This window comes from Larus michahellis, chromosome 1 (assembly GCF_964199755.1).
Source record: "Larus michahellis chromosome 1, bLarMic1.1, whole genome shotgun sequence".
Lineage (NCBI taxonomy): Eukaryota > Metazoa > Chordata > Aves > Charadriiformes > Laridae > Larus > Larus michahellis.
In genome coordinates, this window is record NC_133896.1 from 201,938,841 (window position 1) to 201,955,626 (window position 16,786).

Sequence of the window (16,786 nt, forward strand, 5' to 3'; positions counted from 1 at the left end):
TCTTACCTTGTATAACCTTAGGGAAGTAAGGAGGGCACAGTCCCTGTATTTCCTTCCCTGAATGTAAAGATTGCATTTACGTATGGGTCTGGTGTGAAATACAGCAGGCAGGAGGAGGGAGAGGAGAGCATCTGTGACCCTGGCTGATATTTCAGTATAACCTGGAGCCAAAGCACAGCTTGGCCCCAAATTAATCCACGGCTTAGTTTTTTTTTCTTAAGAGAATAATTGCATTCAAGCATGGCTTTTCCTGTAGATGCAAAAGAAGACCAAATTCAGTTGTGGTGTTTGGTTGAACATTTTTCCTGGTGTCATTCTAAGAAAAGCAAAGATAGTCTGTGAGATGGATAGAGATTCAGTTAATAAAGATGTGCATGAAGTTGCTCGCTAATGGATATAACACTGAATTCACAGGCATCCTCAGTTGCTAATGGAACCTGAAAGTTGTCAGGAAGATGTTGCAGTTCCATTTGGCGTGACACACACTCTCCTCATGCTGACAGCTCTGCAAAGTTACATTTTTAAAAACATATTTTCTTAATGCATTTTTTGGCTAACCCAGTTGTCCCCATTACCTCTGAAATTCTTTAGTCTAATTCACATTTACCGGCTTACTGAGATACCAGCAACATTCTTTTTATCCAGGATCAATTGATCAGACTTACAAAACTGCTGGTATTTAAAGGAAGTTCAAGCCCTTTCCTGACTGCTGTAGGGCTCTGAATTTCTCATTTATCTGGGTCATTGAGAATATTCCATTGTCTGTGCACATAGTACGCAAATAGCTTTAATATTTCCCAAAATGACCTCCTTTCTTCTGTCAAAGTTGGTGGTACCAATAGAGAGCAAGGAGCGGTGGCTCCTAAGCTGGAAACCAAGGGCACACAGTCAGTCCTCAGCCTTTCTCAAAAATCTTTTACATAGTTCTAACATTTCAAAGGCAGAATCTGCCTTTCGTGAATCCATGCTGACTCGGCCTGATCACCTGGTTGTCCTTCATGTGCCACATAATGGCACTGAGGATGATCTGTTCCATAACCTACCTAGGCACCGAGGTCAGGCTGACAGGCCTGCAGTTCCCCAGATCCTCCTTCCAACCATTGTTGTGGATGGGCATCACATTTGCTAGATGCCAGTCAACTGGGACCTCCCTGGTTTGCCAGGACTGCTGGTAAATGATGGAAAGCAGCTTGGTGAGCACTTCCATCAGCTCCATCAGTACCCTGGGGTGGATCCCATCTGGACCCATGTACTTCTGGTACATCTAGGTGCTGTAGCAGGTCCCTCACCATCTCCCTTTGGATTATGGGGGCTTCATTCTGCTCCCCACCCCTACCTACCAGCTCAGGGGTCTGGTACAGAAAAACTGATTCTACTACTAAAGACTGAGGCAAAGAAGACATTAAGTACCTCAGCTTTCTACTCATCCTTTGTCACCGTGTTACTGCCCCCATCTAATAAAGGGTGGAGATTATCTTTAGTCCTCTTATTACTAATGTATTTATAGAAACTTTTTTTTATTGTTCTTAATATCCAAAGCCAGGTTAAGTTCTAGTTGGGCTTTGGCCCTTCTGATTTTCTCCCTGCATAACCTCATAACATCTTTGTAGTCTTCCTGAGTGGCCTGCCCCTTCTTCCAAAGGCCATAAACTCCCCCTTTTTTCCCTTAGTTGCAACCGTATCTCTCTGTTCAGCCAGATTGGTCTTTTTCCCCTATGGCTCATTTTTCAATACATGGAGACGGACTGTATCTCTGCCTTTAAGACTTCGTTCTTGAAAAACATCCAGCCTTCCTAGACTCCTTTGCCCTTCAGGACTGCCTCCCAAGGGACTCTGGCAAGCAGGCTCCTGAAAAGACCAAAGTACACCCTCCATAAATCGAAGGTGGCAGTTCTGCTGACCCCGCTCCTTGCTTCTCTGAGAATCAAAAACCCTACCATTTCGTGATCACTATGCCCAAGATGGCCTCCAACCATCACATCGCCCACAAGTCCTTCTCTGTTTACAAATAGCCGGCCCAGCAGGGCTCCTTCCCTAGCTGACTCTCTCACCAGCTGTGTCAGAAAGTTATTCTCTCACACACTCCAGGAACAGGCTAGATGGCTCCCTCTCAGCTGTATTGTATTCCCAGCAGATATCTGGTAGGTTGAAGTCTCCCACAAAGACAAGGGCTAGTGATCTTGGGATTTTATGAAAAAAATCCAGAGTATCATCAACTATGTAGCAAATGATCTTTTTTTTCACAAACTCAAAATTAAGTCAAAATTTTATATTTCAAAATCCTCCCTAAAAAGGCATCCCTGACCTCTGTAGATCCCTCCTTTCTGTGTGGGTTCTACATTTTCCATCATGCAGGGTAGCAAGGTAACCAATCTAGCAGTGGAAAGGCACTACAAAATCAATTTATTGGTGATTACTTTCAACCAGTAACTCCAACATACCACAGCATTCTTATTTGGTGATAACCTGGTCACCACAAAATTAGTCGTGCATGTGTCATGGTAGTGAATTTTGGCATTGAATTAACTAAACTAATTAGTTGAATTTTCCTCAGGGAACTCTTGTCATGCTTCTCTGAAAGGTCCTAGAACAAGGCTCTCTAAATGTATCTTTTTCTGGTCTCATGTATAATATGTTTGTGCTAATGTATATTTATAGACTGCAATGGAGGTATCCCTCATGTACATCATCTTCAGGTTAAAGCAAATCATGTTTCTTATCGCCAGCTGTCTAGTATACATGTGTATAACACAATTAGATTCCTATGCACTTGATGCTTATCAGTTATTTAATTGTTATACCTATGTTGTGTCAGATTGACACAAATGACTGTTAAATTCTTTCAGACTGATGCCAAATGCCAACAAAGTTTAAAAAAAGAGACATTTTGAAGATAAATCACCTACAAATCTCTTAATTCAACTCCCTTATTTCAGCTAGTCACCACTATGTGTTTACTGCATAAGAACAATCAAGTAAAAGTATAAAAATTTCTCTGATTTGGGAATTCAATTTTCTAGTGAAGACATTAAAATTGAAACATTAAGATATGCAGTGCCTTCCTAGCCATAAACGAATTCAGGAAACCTTACAGATTCAAAACATAAAGAATTCCTCTCTCCAATCATTTTGGAGAGGAATTTGCAGTAAAGGCCAAACAATGACCTGTGTTATAGACACACAATGACAAACAATGTTCTGTGTTATCCAACTCTGCTTCAAATGGGCTTCCATGTCCTCTGATTTGCGTATACCACAGCACGCTACCGTATCCAAATCCCTGATACGTACAGGGAAATCAGCACTAGGGCCACATACCAGTAAGATTGTGGCCATGAGTTTGCTTCCATAAACACAAACACTTTCACTATTGTATTTCCAAATCTTCCAGAAAAAAACCTACACTGTGGTGGGGTATGGCACAGCCAGTTTTGGGTGGATTTTTACGCTTTGGCAGAATCTGGGGCAGGCTATTGAATATTAGCTTTACTCTGGGAACTTGGGCACAGCTATTGAGCTGTAGGCTATGCCACAGTCACTTCTTTTCTGCCAAAATGTGTATACTTGTTTACTGGATCCCACTTTTTCTTCCAACATTGGACATAAATTTAGTAACAATTGAATGCACCAAGCTGACAGCACTGGAAAATTGCTAATAAAACAAGTACTATATACCAAAGGATGTTTATAACCTCAGTCTTTAGGTGGATCATGATTCCTGACACCTTCAAAGTCCTGCACAAACCTGCAGCCTTAAGAGGCCCATTGACTACAAATGGGAGCACTGCCCGCCTCTCTCACTCTGCCTAAATATTTGATTATATGGTGCAACAAGGCAGCAGCAGTCCCTCTACTCTGCTTGCTTCAGCTCCTCTTTTCCCTGTCCACCTCTCTTCTCCTTTGTATAAGATGCATTTCTTCCCTCACCTATTCTTTCCCTCAGTTTTACTTTTCCCTCTATCACCTCTTTTCCTTTTTAAAATTATTTTTTATGTTCATAAGCATTTTTTTATTCTTATATTCTCTTCTCTAATTATTAATCTTTTTAATTAACTACCAGAAATTTGTTATTCCTTCTGCTACAGATTTTATGCTTGTCTTTCCAGTTGTAGCATTATGATGGGATGTGCTTACCTCCTACAAGAGCTCCTCCAAGAGAGCTGCTTGATGACCTAGTACCTTTATCTTTGTACTCTTTCTCCACTTACCTGTAGACTTTCTTTGTTTTAAATGTGGTGCACACCCCATTGAACTTTCTTGTGTTTGAAACTGGGTTTTGTTACTACAAACACTGTTGATGATGGTATGCTTTTAAATTGCAGGCAGGAGGACTGCAGAACACAGACTGCTTCAACTCAACAGCCTGGTGCCATTCTGGAGGGAGGGAAAGCTGTTCTGGTCAGATTGACTATGCAGCTCAAACAGAATAGCTCAGGAGGGAAGACACAGCCCTCCTGGCCCTGGTTTGTTGCATTGAAATAAAGGTCCAGACATGAATGAGCAAAAGAAGAAAAAATAAGTTTATCATATTGTGCGAGGTATAATTTTCTTTCTGAGGCTCAAGGTTCAAGGCAATTTTCATATTTCCATAACAATCACATGACTGTTCCAGGGGGAAAGAAACCCACCTCTAAATGAAAAATTGCCCTTCGTTGCAAAGTTATAGTGTCATGGAGATCTTAACAACTGTGGAAATCCTTCATTCCTCGTCACACCATCTCAGCACTGTAAGAGAGCAGGAGCCCTTCTCCACAGCTGGCTTCTTTATTTGTCTCTACGCCATTTGATTGGCATTACAGCTGCATGGGCTCAAACCAAGGAACACTCTCTTCGACCTCTTGTCTCTTAGGCTGGGTTTTGCTCTAGTATTTAAGCACAGATCTTATCATTCTGCACTTGTTTTTCATGGAATTTCAACTGTTGTTGCCAACCTCTAAGTTAGTCCTTGTTCACACCAGGAAAGAAAAATTTACACTGATGGTGGTTCCAATGCAAGTCCCAGCACAGCCATGCTTGTCCCCTGTGGACTTTGTCCTAGTGGGCATGGTAAGAGAGGACCCTTTTGCTGACAGCCTTGTAGCACGGCATGGCTGCTCCAGTAGCAGGTCCTGAGCAGACCCGTCCTCTCTTCCCCTGATTCAGCAGCACCTACTGATTCACACAGACCCCAAACAGCGAAAGTTCAGTACGTGGCCCACAGAGCTGTCTCCTGCAGCAAAGGGTGGTGACCAAGAACATTTAAAAAAAAAAAAAAATCGAACACAGAAAACATCTGTGCCTCTCTTCTGTCCAGGTTTATTTTTCCAATGCTTCACATACCACAAATAGTTCAGTATGACTCCTTCATCAGAACAGAAGAAAAGAAAAATAAAAACATGCAATATTTCATTAAAAAGAATATTTTTATTGACGTGACAAATTTGATCAAACAGTCTGTATTCCCCACCCCCCACCTTCCATCCCCTTTCTCCACCTCATCTTTCTGATTCCCTCTCTTTTTAAAAATCACTTTGCTGTCCTGTTGGGCTGCTTGGCTTGTCAGCCTCTTGCTGCTTCTGGGATGTTTGGCTGCCCTCAGAGCATCATATGACTTCAGTTAGCTTGGGGGGCTCCAGCTGTGCTCTTAAATGTCATGGACAGAGGTAACAAAAGGGGAGAGGGTTAAGAGAATCCAATACATTATTAGACATTTCTTTTAAATCCTCTTGCAGAAGATGTAAATCACATGCTTGGCAGGCAGATTTGGGGATGTCACATGGGGGTTTGTTTGGTTTTTCGTTGATTATATCCCCAAACATTTGCTATTTCTTACATTTTTTTCCTTTGTTTGTCTTACTCATTCCTCATTTATTTCTATTTAAGTCCAAGGGGTCAGAACCTAGGATAAAATTTTGACAGTTCCTGCAGCTGATACAAGAGCTTTCTTATCCAAGCTATTTGGGAACCTATTTGGGATTGCTCACCATTGAAATATATCCTGGCCCTTTTCTCTGTTGGCCCATAAAGTACGGCTCCTTGTCCCTGATTGACAGAAACCACCACTCGGGGCAAATTTCCAGTCTGCAAAGCACTACAGCATGCAATTATGTCAAAATACATTCAGATACCCAACAGAACTTGAAGTGAGAGTACCTAAATTAACCGGAACTCAAGTAAATTAATCAACCTATGAGCAAGGAGATCAAGGCATCGTCTCCTGATGACGTTCCTCGCTGGTTTACCTGGGGCAGTGAAATGGGGATCAACCATCTAGTAAATTGAAGAGTACTTACAAATTACCTGACATGTATCTTCCTCAGGATTATTTGCTCTTGCAGAGTTGGCTCCCTCTGACTAGGGGGAGAATGGGTTGAAAATTCCCCCAATTTTCTGAAGACAACTGTCAGGAGAAGTTCTTGAGATGTGGGGGAGTGAGAAGGACTGATCACTAAGTTCATTTTACCAAGATTAAACACTCAAAGGAAAAATGGAAGGCCTTGTGCCCACCTCTTCCTTCTCCAGAACTGACACTGCCACCTGGGAAGAAATTACCACCATGTGACCCCTGTCTTGCACAAGTGCCCCATCGCAATCAAAAGCCAAGGAACAGGAAAAGGAAGGGGCTATTTCTGCACATCTTTCCCTCAAGCTGAAAGAGATGCTGCAGGTGCTTTGTAGGGAGAAGCTCACAGCACTGTGGAGACATCAGCTACACAACTCTCATCTTCCATTGACCTTTGAATGTCCTTCACTTTCCTCAGGCAGTGCCATCATCACAGTAGGGAAGACAAAATGACCTCTAGATCTTCCCTTCATCTAGGACTAGATGACCTCCAGAGGTGCATTCCAGTCAGCCATTCTGTGACCGCTGGCTATGGGTCTGAAGCCTTTTCACTAACCTGGGACCCTGCAGCAGGCTGAAAGCCACTGTGGCTGAAGGCATTTGCTCTGCTGATGCCCCACCCATGACCCAAACCTCCTACACTGCGTCATGCAAAACACTGGCTTTCATACACCCGTCACCCCTGAGAAAAAAAAAATCAACTTTGGTGAGCAAAAGTTGAAACTTTTTCATCAAAAGCTAAATTTCTCTCTTTTCAAAACTGGGAAGTTCTTCAAAAATGAAAAACTAAGATGGAGCTGAGGAAAAAAATTCATGAGGATTTACTTTGACAAGTTTGCCATAAAAATATTCGGCATTTGCCATCTGGCTGCAATTATGCATCAGTCAGGTTTGCTGGAATGGTAAAGAAAGGTATGGGGAAAAACTCCTTAAGTATCTTTTTGCAAGTTTATGAATAAATGAAAAAACCATTTGGGTTTTAATCGAGAAACTAATACATAGCAATGCTGATGGAAAATTTCACACCATCTGTGTGTGTGATTGCTGAAATTTTAACTAATAATTTTTGTTATTCTTTAAATACAGGTCAATTTCAATGGTCCAGGCTGCAGCTTGTGTGGGAGTACATCATAGCACATTCAGCCCCAGTCAGTAGCTATGCGTGGTTTATCTCAGCTTCTAAGATTGGGTTCCTGGGTGACTGATAGACTCTGCTGCTTCTTTGGGCCTTTCTGGGCATGATTTTGCCAAGTAACTGTGTAAACTGGACATTCGTATTTGATTTAACAATGTGCTTATATATAATTTAGTATCTGTTGGCCCATAAGTGTGGTTTGGAGGGTAAGAGTGGAAGGATGGAGGATTATGTATGCACATATACAATCCTGGGATCACCTGACACATATTCATTTGAATACAAACAATCAAATTCTAATCCCACTGCAGCCATAGAAACATTTACCATTGACTTCAAACGCGTAGAATAGGAAACTTCACATACAACACTTCCCAAATCACTGCAGCCATTTTCCTGCTACGGAGGCTACTCAAAGAGCATTGCTGAAAAACTTTCTAATTTTTGAAAGTAGATTCTCCAGTTTTCGTCAGACTCACAGAAAGCAATTTCATACCACAAAAGGGAACAGGTTAGCTGTCACTATTGTATTATCTTTATTCATAACTATTGTTTGATACATATGTAATGAAATTAGAAAGACAGCACATGTGTTCACCACCTGAGCAGATGAAAACATCATTGTGAAAGGGTAAGATGTTAAAATATGTTCCTCTGCAGTTCCAAGGTGCAGTCCTGCATCTGTTAAATATTTACTTTTATAAAACTAACTAATTTGAATTTCTGAGACCAGGAAAGGGTCTCCATGAACAGAAGATTGCAAAATAGATGAGTTTTTCTAGGAAAATAAGATGTGAAATCTCAGGGAAAGAAACCACACTCATTTTAGCAATTGTTTTTGAAATTGATCGTATTTTGTAGGTTCAAGGGAGTTTTGTTAAAGTGCATAAAAAGAAACCTGAAAAATAAGTAAGAATTTAGATTTAACATCTGAAATGTTCAATGCTATGTTGCATAAGCACTTGCTGTCTCTTTCTCCCTCTGCATTTCTGTGTCTCTTTTATGTTGTGAGATGAACCAAAGAGGAGAGAGCATAGGAACATAAAACACAGAAACAAAAGTACACAAACTTATTAGTTTCCTTCTCATGTGACCTCAAAAAGGAATGTGCTCTCCCCTATCTCTCCAGCATCAGCGAGAACAAAACAAAACTTGCATCTAGAAATGCCTGATGGCTCAGGGAAGAGAAACTGGATGAAAGACTTGTTGGGGTATGTTCCCAGCCTCAGCAATGTGGCTACATCAGCCAGGGTTGATTGTCGTTGTTTCTTTGATGCCAGTAAAATTGTGTCATTTCACGCCAGCAGAGCATCTGGCTAAACATATTTAAGCCTGTTAATACAGCTGGTTTAGTGCAATCCCACTAGCATTGGTGCAAACAGGTGTTTTATACTAGTGGAGTTTGTTCGATTACATGATAAAAATCTCATCTCCAAACACACAAATAAGCACCGGGAAGGATGGCAGGTGGGGTAACCCCAATACTCCTTTCAGGGACATGATCACCAACCCAGCCTCTCCCAGGGCCGTCCTGGGGGACCCTCAGCCCCACTGGCCAGGGGACACTCCACAGTGGATCTCTGGAACATGTTTTGGTCTGAGAGGGCTCACTGCCTGTGGAGATATGAGATTTATTATGGGATGCAGGCAAAGGCATTTGGGGACTGTAGAAGATGTATTATGGGATGGTTAGGGGAGAAAACAAAGGCAGGGGAAGGGAGGACCAAGCTTGAGAAAATAGAGGGATGAGTGTATAAAAAAAGCTGGTTGAGTGTAAGTAGTTTGCTGGCCTGGCCATGACCTGTGCTTGATCGGCACAGTCTGTCCTATCTTCTTATTCAGTTCCTTTCTACCTCTTTTCTGGGTGAGGAACTGTCTCTTCTGTGTGCTCATACGTGTATCTGGGAGTCTGAGAACAGCTACAGGGCTGGGACCAGGGGTCAGAGACTCGTGTGTCCACCTGTCATGACTGCAGGTGTGCCAATGAGCATGTAGGTGTTCGTGAAGATCGGCTGGGATGAGGTGTTGAGTAGGTGAGGTGGTCTAGGAGACAAAGGTGTGTGTGTCCAGGAGTGAGGAACCTGGAGGAAGTGGCTACTGGGGGAACCAGGAGGTCCCAGACATCTGCCCAAGAGGTCATGAGGTCTGATGGTTGATGGAGGATGTGTGTGGCTGTGTGGGTGTTGGTGTGTGCAAGGGGGACTGTAACAGCAGCTGGAGTGGGACTGCGCCCCCGGGGGTTCATATGTCTGGTTGTCAGCTACTGAGAAAACTGAGATCCAGGGGCAGCTACTGGTCAGACTGATTGTCTGAGCCCAGCTGCTGGAGGGATCCACACTGTACATATGTATATATAAATATTGCCTCTAACGGACCTTCATCCTGCTTAGCCAGAGAAGAGAGCAGGATGAGGCCAGTGGTGTTTGTGTTTGTGCGAATGTTCGGTGTGTCTTTCTGTGATTGGTGTGATCAACCCTGTATGTACGTACGCACGTGGTGTGCGTGTGCCCTCTGTGTGTCTGCCTACTGGGAATATGGGCTCAGCCTTGCAACAGGTTGGACAAGGGGCATGGAGCTGCAGTGGCCTTACCCTTATCAGGCTACAGGATTGAGCAAATCCATAGCAGCATTTATAAAAAAAAGAAAAAACAAAAACTCCCACAAAACAAACAGACAAAAAATACCAGAGTAAAATGTATTATTGCATCATGGTTTAAATTGGTGCTGCGCATTTACTTGGGATGGTTTCACTGTTTGACCAGCCCTCACTGGAAATCTCCACTGTAGGCAAGACCAAACGTGGCCTGTGCTCATGAAGAAGTCCCTTACCATTAGCCATGTCCAGGAAAACCAAACTGAGAAAATCCTGTATTGGATGAATGACTTCAAACACGGTTAATATGTTCAGAGTGATTTAAAGTCTTGAGCTGAAATGGGATAAATAAATGCAAAGTCCATCTGTTTCCAATGCGCTGTGGCAGTATGATTGGCCAAGGAAGCAAGGCTTTCCCTGTGAGATAGAGATACTTGCAGAAGGAGGGATCCATTTATTTTATGCATATTGGACAAAACACTATCTGGTGTGAAAATGTCAACTATATTTGGCAAACATCTGTACGGGATTTCCAAGTGGGACCTAAACATTCCTACTTATAGATGAGTTGTAGGTGAGAGTTAAAAGAAAAACAGAATCACAGAATCACAGAATGATAGGGGTGGAAGGGACCTCTGGAGATCATCTAGTCCAACCCCCTGCCAGAGCAGGGTCACCCAGAGCAGATTGGACAGAAATGCATCCAGGTGGGTTTTGAATGTCTCCAGAGAGGGAGACTCCACCACCTGTCTGGGCAGCTTGTTCCAGTGCTGAAAGTGGAGTCATTTACTTTAGGAATTCATTCTCTTCTTAAATGATTATAATATTAACATTTAGATTCATTCCTCGCTTGCCCAAAAGTGACGTGGAAGCGTGAGGATTTTGCTTTTCGTTTTGTGAAGTTAGTTTCATGTGAGACTGTAAAGGAGCCCACTCAAAGTAATTCTAGAGGTTGCCCGTGTGGTCTCTCCAATCTTCTCTCTGCAGCGGCCCTGCACTACCAAACCCAGGCATCAGCCTCCCCTCCGCTCTGTGCTACTGAGAGCCATGGCTCATCTCACACACACACTGCCACGTTAAAAAGAAGTATAACTCCATGGTCCCAGCAGCACTGATTGTAGCACCCTGTGGGTACCTTCTGGTGTCTCTGTGGAAAATTTTGAGGGGGGGGAGGGGAAGAGTAAGTCTTTGTTGAATGGGGAACAATATGAAGCCTGGAATTTGCAGAAAGCTGCATTTTGTAGAATTTGAACCAGTGAGTGCTCTTTGTCAGCACAAGTCTGATGGATCCAGAACACAAAAATAGTACCTTTTAAACGTGTATCCATGTTCTATGGTGTGTTAAGAAACAGGTAGGTAGATATGACCTACCTTAACCATATTGAATCCAAGGTGTAGAGTAGGAGTTTCACTCACATTTTGAAGATCAGCTGGCCTGGACTATTTCTTACCGGGAGGAACATTTTTCCCTGAGATGTAAGACACTGATGGCATTAGTCACATATTTTAAGAGCCATCCATATCCTGTGCCTCTCTGCAGACACCAAGAACAGCTTTGTGAAATGCCACGAACCCTTCGTGCTGCCCATCCCAGGCTCCATCTGTTAAACTCTCTTTAGACTGAGGCAAATGAAAAATCTCACTTCTGAAGCGAGTGGAGGTTAGGTGAGAATCAGACTCTTTTTGCACAGAAACCGTAAAGGCTAGGGAATTAAACAGGACAAAAAGGTATACACAAAAGGCTGAACAACCCCAGCTCTCTCAGCCTGCCCTTGTAGGAGAGGTGCTCCAGCCCTTTGATCGTCTTCATGGTCCTCCTCTGGACCTGCTCCAACAGGTCCATGTCCTTCTTGTGCTGAGGGCTCCGGAGCTGGACACAGTACTCCAGGTGGGGTTTCACGAGAGCAGAGTAGAGGGGGAGAATCACCTCTCTGGATCTGCTGGCCACGGTCCTTTTGATGCAGCCCAGGATGAGGTTGGCCTTCTGGGCTGCAAGCACACATTGTTGGCTCATGTCCAGCTTTCCATCCACGAGTACCCCCAAGTCCTTTTCCGCAGGGCTGCTCTCTATCGCGTCATCCCCCAGCCTGTATTGGTAACGAGGATTGTCCCGACCCAAGTGCATGACCTTGCACTTGGCCTTGTTGAACTTCATAAGGTTTGCTCAGGCCCACCTCTCTGGCTTGTCCAGGTCCCTCTGGTTGACATCCCTTCCCTCTGGCATGTCGACCACACCACTCAGTTTGGTGTCATCAAAGACAAATAAATATTCTCACTTTTCTCCAATCATATTATCAATGATCATTGCATTTTGCTGAATGAATGTTAAAAAAAGCTGGATTAAAAAATTATCACCGACAGATTCAACAGACTTTTTGTAAATACATTCCAAATAACTCCACAAAAACATTCATTTTTGAAAACTCTATCACTTATTATTGTTTTTAAATTATTTTAACTTGCTGCGCCAAGTAACAGCACTTGGGATAGGAAGACAAGAGCTCTGTAGTCCTTGGGGGGTAATCTAATTTGCTATTTAAAACATAGTTTAAGTTTCTGCTGAAGAAAATTGGCAGCAGGCAAAGGTCACTTGGCATGTCCAGAATCATATTTAAGGCATTTTTTTCCTTGAGAATAACCACACTTGTTGCTTCTTCAGTGACCCTCTTCCTGTGTTGTTTTTAGAAGATCTGTGAAGCAGATTATTTTCTAGGGAAAAGTTACATATTTAGAAGTATATATCTCCATGTTCTGTGCCTGAACTTCTCCAGGCTTTGTTTATGATAGTGTGCTTGTTTGAACGAATAACTCCGATGAAAGCCAGTGTTATGAACCCAGTTAGGAGTTTATGAACTTCACCTTAACACCCTCATGCAAATCATCTCCTCCCTGATCCATCTCTAGATTTGAGTCCCCTCTTTTATGATTCTTCTCTGCTTCTGCAGCCACATCTTGTCCGGAATTTCCTACATACCAGAGATCTCAGCTGGGCTGCACCATCCTACATTCATGACCCAACAGAAGCAAGTTGCCCCAGCAGGGAACCCAGGGTCATTCCTTAGCCTCAGGGAGACTAAATTCTTCCTCAAATGCCATGGGATGCAGCAGAAGTGCAGCTACCACTCTTCCAATTATAAAATTATACTGGTCTGTGGGTAAGAGCTTTGCCTGTGGCTGTTGTGTGATCCCAGGAACACCTGCAGGATGTATGCATAATGGAAAGATCAGGGGTGATTTCTCCAAGAACACAGCAGTAGAGAAGAGGTACACAGACTAGTAGTTAACAAGTCATTCATCAAAACGTGTTGGATGGCATAGGTAAGAGACACAGATCATTCTGACAGAAATTCTGCCTGGCACACAGGGGAATCAGAGCATCCCTGTGATAATGGGCCACCCAGATCCATCTAGCACATGTAGGGCTCTGCCATAGAAAGTCTCCATTCCTGTTGGGCTAACCTGAATTCATTCTTCAGGGAAAAGATATCTCCTTCACAATAACAGATATTTTATCAGGCGAAGAAAGATGTAATAAATTCCTTGAAAGTCCACTGAATCTCACAGGAATTCAAGAAAGCAGGGTATGCTTTTTTTTTTTTTTTCACTGAGTGTAAAAGATGTGCTTAAATTGAGGCAAAGACATTTCCTCACACAGCAAACCCACGTAGGACATAACTGTTAGCCTTCATGAACAAAGTGAGATGAAAAATGCTCCAAGAAATATGATACACCATCATCAGTGAGGGAAAGGACCCTGCATTCAGCTGTTTTTCACTCTAAAAATTGTAGAAGAAATCAGTCCTGCAGCATGTCCCCAACTTCCCTGATCCTCAGATTCCCTTTACTAAGGGCAATATTGTCTTTATTTATAGCAGGAGCTGCTTATAGCCTACAGCCAGGTTCCTTCTGTCACGCGCTCCTGGAAGTCATTCCCCATTGCCCTGTTCATAGGCTCACACCCCACTGAGACACAGGCCAGAAGGATTCATTAAATCATACACTGTAGTATTTCAGATGCAGGAAGTCCAACAGCTACCAAGGTTTCCAGCTCAGTTTGAAAACACCAGGAGATGGAGAATTCACCATTCCCTTGATAATGTGACCCTACATTTAATCTTCTTCCCCCTTAAAAAATTGTGTGTTTCTCTTCTGGTTTAATTCAACTGACTTCAGCATCCCGCCTGTCCTTGTTATCCTCTCTCCAGTGCATGAAAGAGCCCTGTAACACTCTGCATTTGCTTCTGAAGAAAAATCGCACCAGTGGGTTATCATTGTTTTCGCCTGGGAAAGATCTGGCAGGGTGACACTGGAGTCAGCTGACAAAGTCAGTCCACCTGAGCAGAGCTTCCATGAGGTTATCTGTATGCCCATCACCACCAAAATTTAAACCTTTAAGTCATATATTCTGTATTTCTTTACTTTTGTTTTTTTAAATCTCTAACACTAGCATTCAGCTCTTCAGCTGGTCTGAAATACAGCAGGTCAGCGTATGGATGTCATTTCATACCAGGTGAAGAACTGGCCAACTGATTCCCACCCTCCTCGTTTCTCATGCTGTAGTACCTGCATTCACAAGCTACTGAATGCACCTAAGAGGCCATCAAGCATCACTTTGTATGATTCAGATGATTAAAAATACTGTCTTTTACACTATTCAAGCCTTAAGCATTACCCCACGTCCCTTCCTTAGAGGTGCTCTGAACAGTGGCAGCAAGAAAACAAACAACACATGTTTTTGCTCTGCTGACCCAAATGGAAGTTGATTTATAGCTCAGATGTACAGCCGAGGCACCTCTAAACTCCCCTGTTGTCTGCAGCGGAATAAAATCTTGATCTGACTTGAGTTGCTCATACTCAGCTGGAGAGTTAGGCTGCAGAGCTCATTCAGATCCTCGTGCTGGATTCCCTCCAAACCCAGTTGACCTCTCTTTTTAGGGCTGGGCTGCAGCTGCAAACAGAATGTGAATCTGCAGAGCCCTCTCTGAAAATAGTCGTCTTTGTTGTGACTAAGATATTTAGATCTTTTTTCAGTAGCACCCTTACTTGATTGACTGATGTGCCTGCAAGTTATTTCTGAATCTGGGTTATTTCTATTTCTGATGTAAGATTCTAGATGCTGTGTAATTGCTAAGCCCACTCTTTTACTTGATAATACTTTTTAATCTAAAATTGGGAGCAAACTGTTTTGCTGTGTAAAGTCTGTATTTGTGTCAGAAATATTGATGGTCAGAACCAGACTAAGGGCGTCTTCCTTGTGTATTAAATTACATTGCTTAGAAGCATAACAAGTCAACATCATGCCCTCCTGCGCTGTCACTTAGAGATCTTTTTTAGAGCCCTTCTTCCTTTCCTGTTAGAAAAACACAGGGCTGTTCAGTAACTCTTTCCATCTCATGCTCACAAAAGGAAGAAGGGATGATGTGAATTTGCCTCTGTTGTTTCGTATTGATTGCTTTATCAGCTCTGCTAAAATTGGTCAGACGTCTGGCATTCTGATTAGAAATGGCTGACATGCAGGATTCAAGAGTGAAATATAAAATTAACTAAAAGGCCATGTAAAAATCATTGTGCATCAGTAAATACATGAAATTTCAACAACAATTCATGGAAATTCCTGAGGAAACATTGATAATTATAGGTTGATAAAGTGGAAAAATAAGTGATGTTTACTATGGGAGAGCTCCTGAAACCATGGAGGGCTGTATGCGGACCTGCGTGCATGTGCATGTGTGCACCCATTCATGAAACTTCGAAATGGTTATACAGCCAGTTTAAATGGGCCTGCTTTAATTGGAAAATAAAAGCTGGAAGGATCAGCCTAAAAAAATTACCTTCAACCACATGATCTGACTAATCAAAATAATGTGCTGCATGAGCCTGAAAGTTGGAAAAAATCAAAATAAACCTCTGGGTTGATACACAGCTCTTTTTGGCACTCAAAGCATATCTCAGAGAAGCTACCTTTCACTGAAACACAGGTGCTGTGTTAATAATTACTGTGCTTTCACACAGATCATTTAGAACCAAGAGCGATTCAACTTTTAAGGAGTAATTTGTGTTATACATGTCAGAGCTTTATAGTATATAATCGGTTTTATACGCCACTTTCTCTATATTCTTGCAAGGATTAGCAAACATCTATGTAAAGTAAAGATAAACATTTTATTTTGTGTACACTGTGTTTACGTTGGACTTTTGCTTTTAGCTATTGCTATAGAAACAGATGCTAAGGTGTGGTAAATTTACACCACTTTGAAAAATGAGTCTTCCTTCACGCGCATCCAGAGAGGAGTTTAGAATTGGGTATCTAAAGTCTCCAAAGCTTCCATTTGCACTGGGCACACTCCAGCCACATGGACTGGGTGAGGCACTTGCTGTAACGTTCTTCATGCTCCCAGTGGCCTTTGTGGTACCACATGCTTGTCCTGAAACCCCAAAGCCAAGGGCAAGGACACGGGCTGGGAGAGGGACAATTCCATAAGCTATATTAAGTAGAACAATCAGCATAAGTATTTTTTCACATTAAATAGATCATTACTTTTCTTGATAGCTTTTTCTAAATAATTTTTAAGTGGTTAATTCTGGAAGATGTATTAAAGCTAGTTTTGAACTGCAGTAGTTCTTTTTTTTTTTAATTGATGACACTCATTGAACATTCTTTGTATTGGACGTGCAGTAATGCCCACCTGTTCCCATGAGGAGCAGTGTCTTTGTGAGATGCACTGTTCGAATTAAT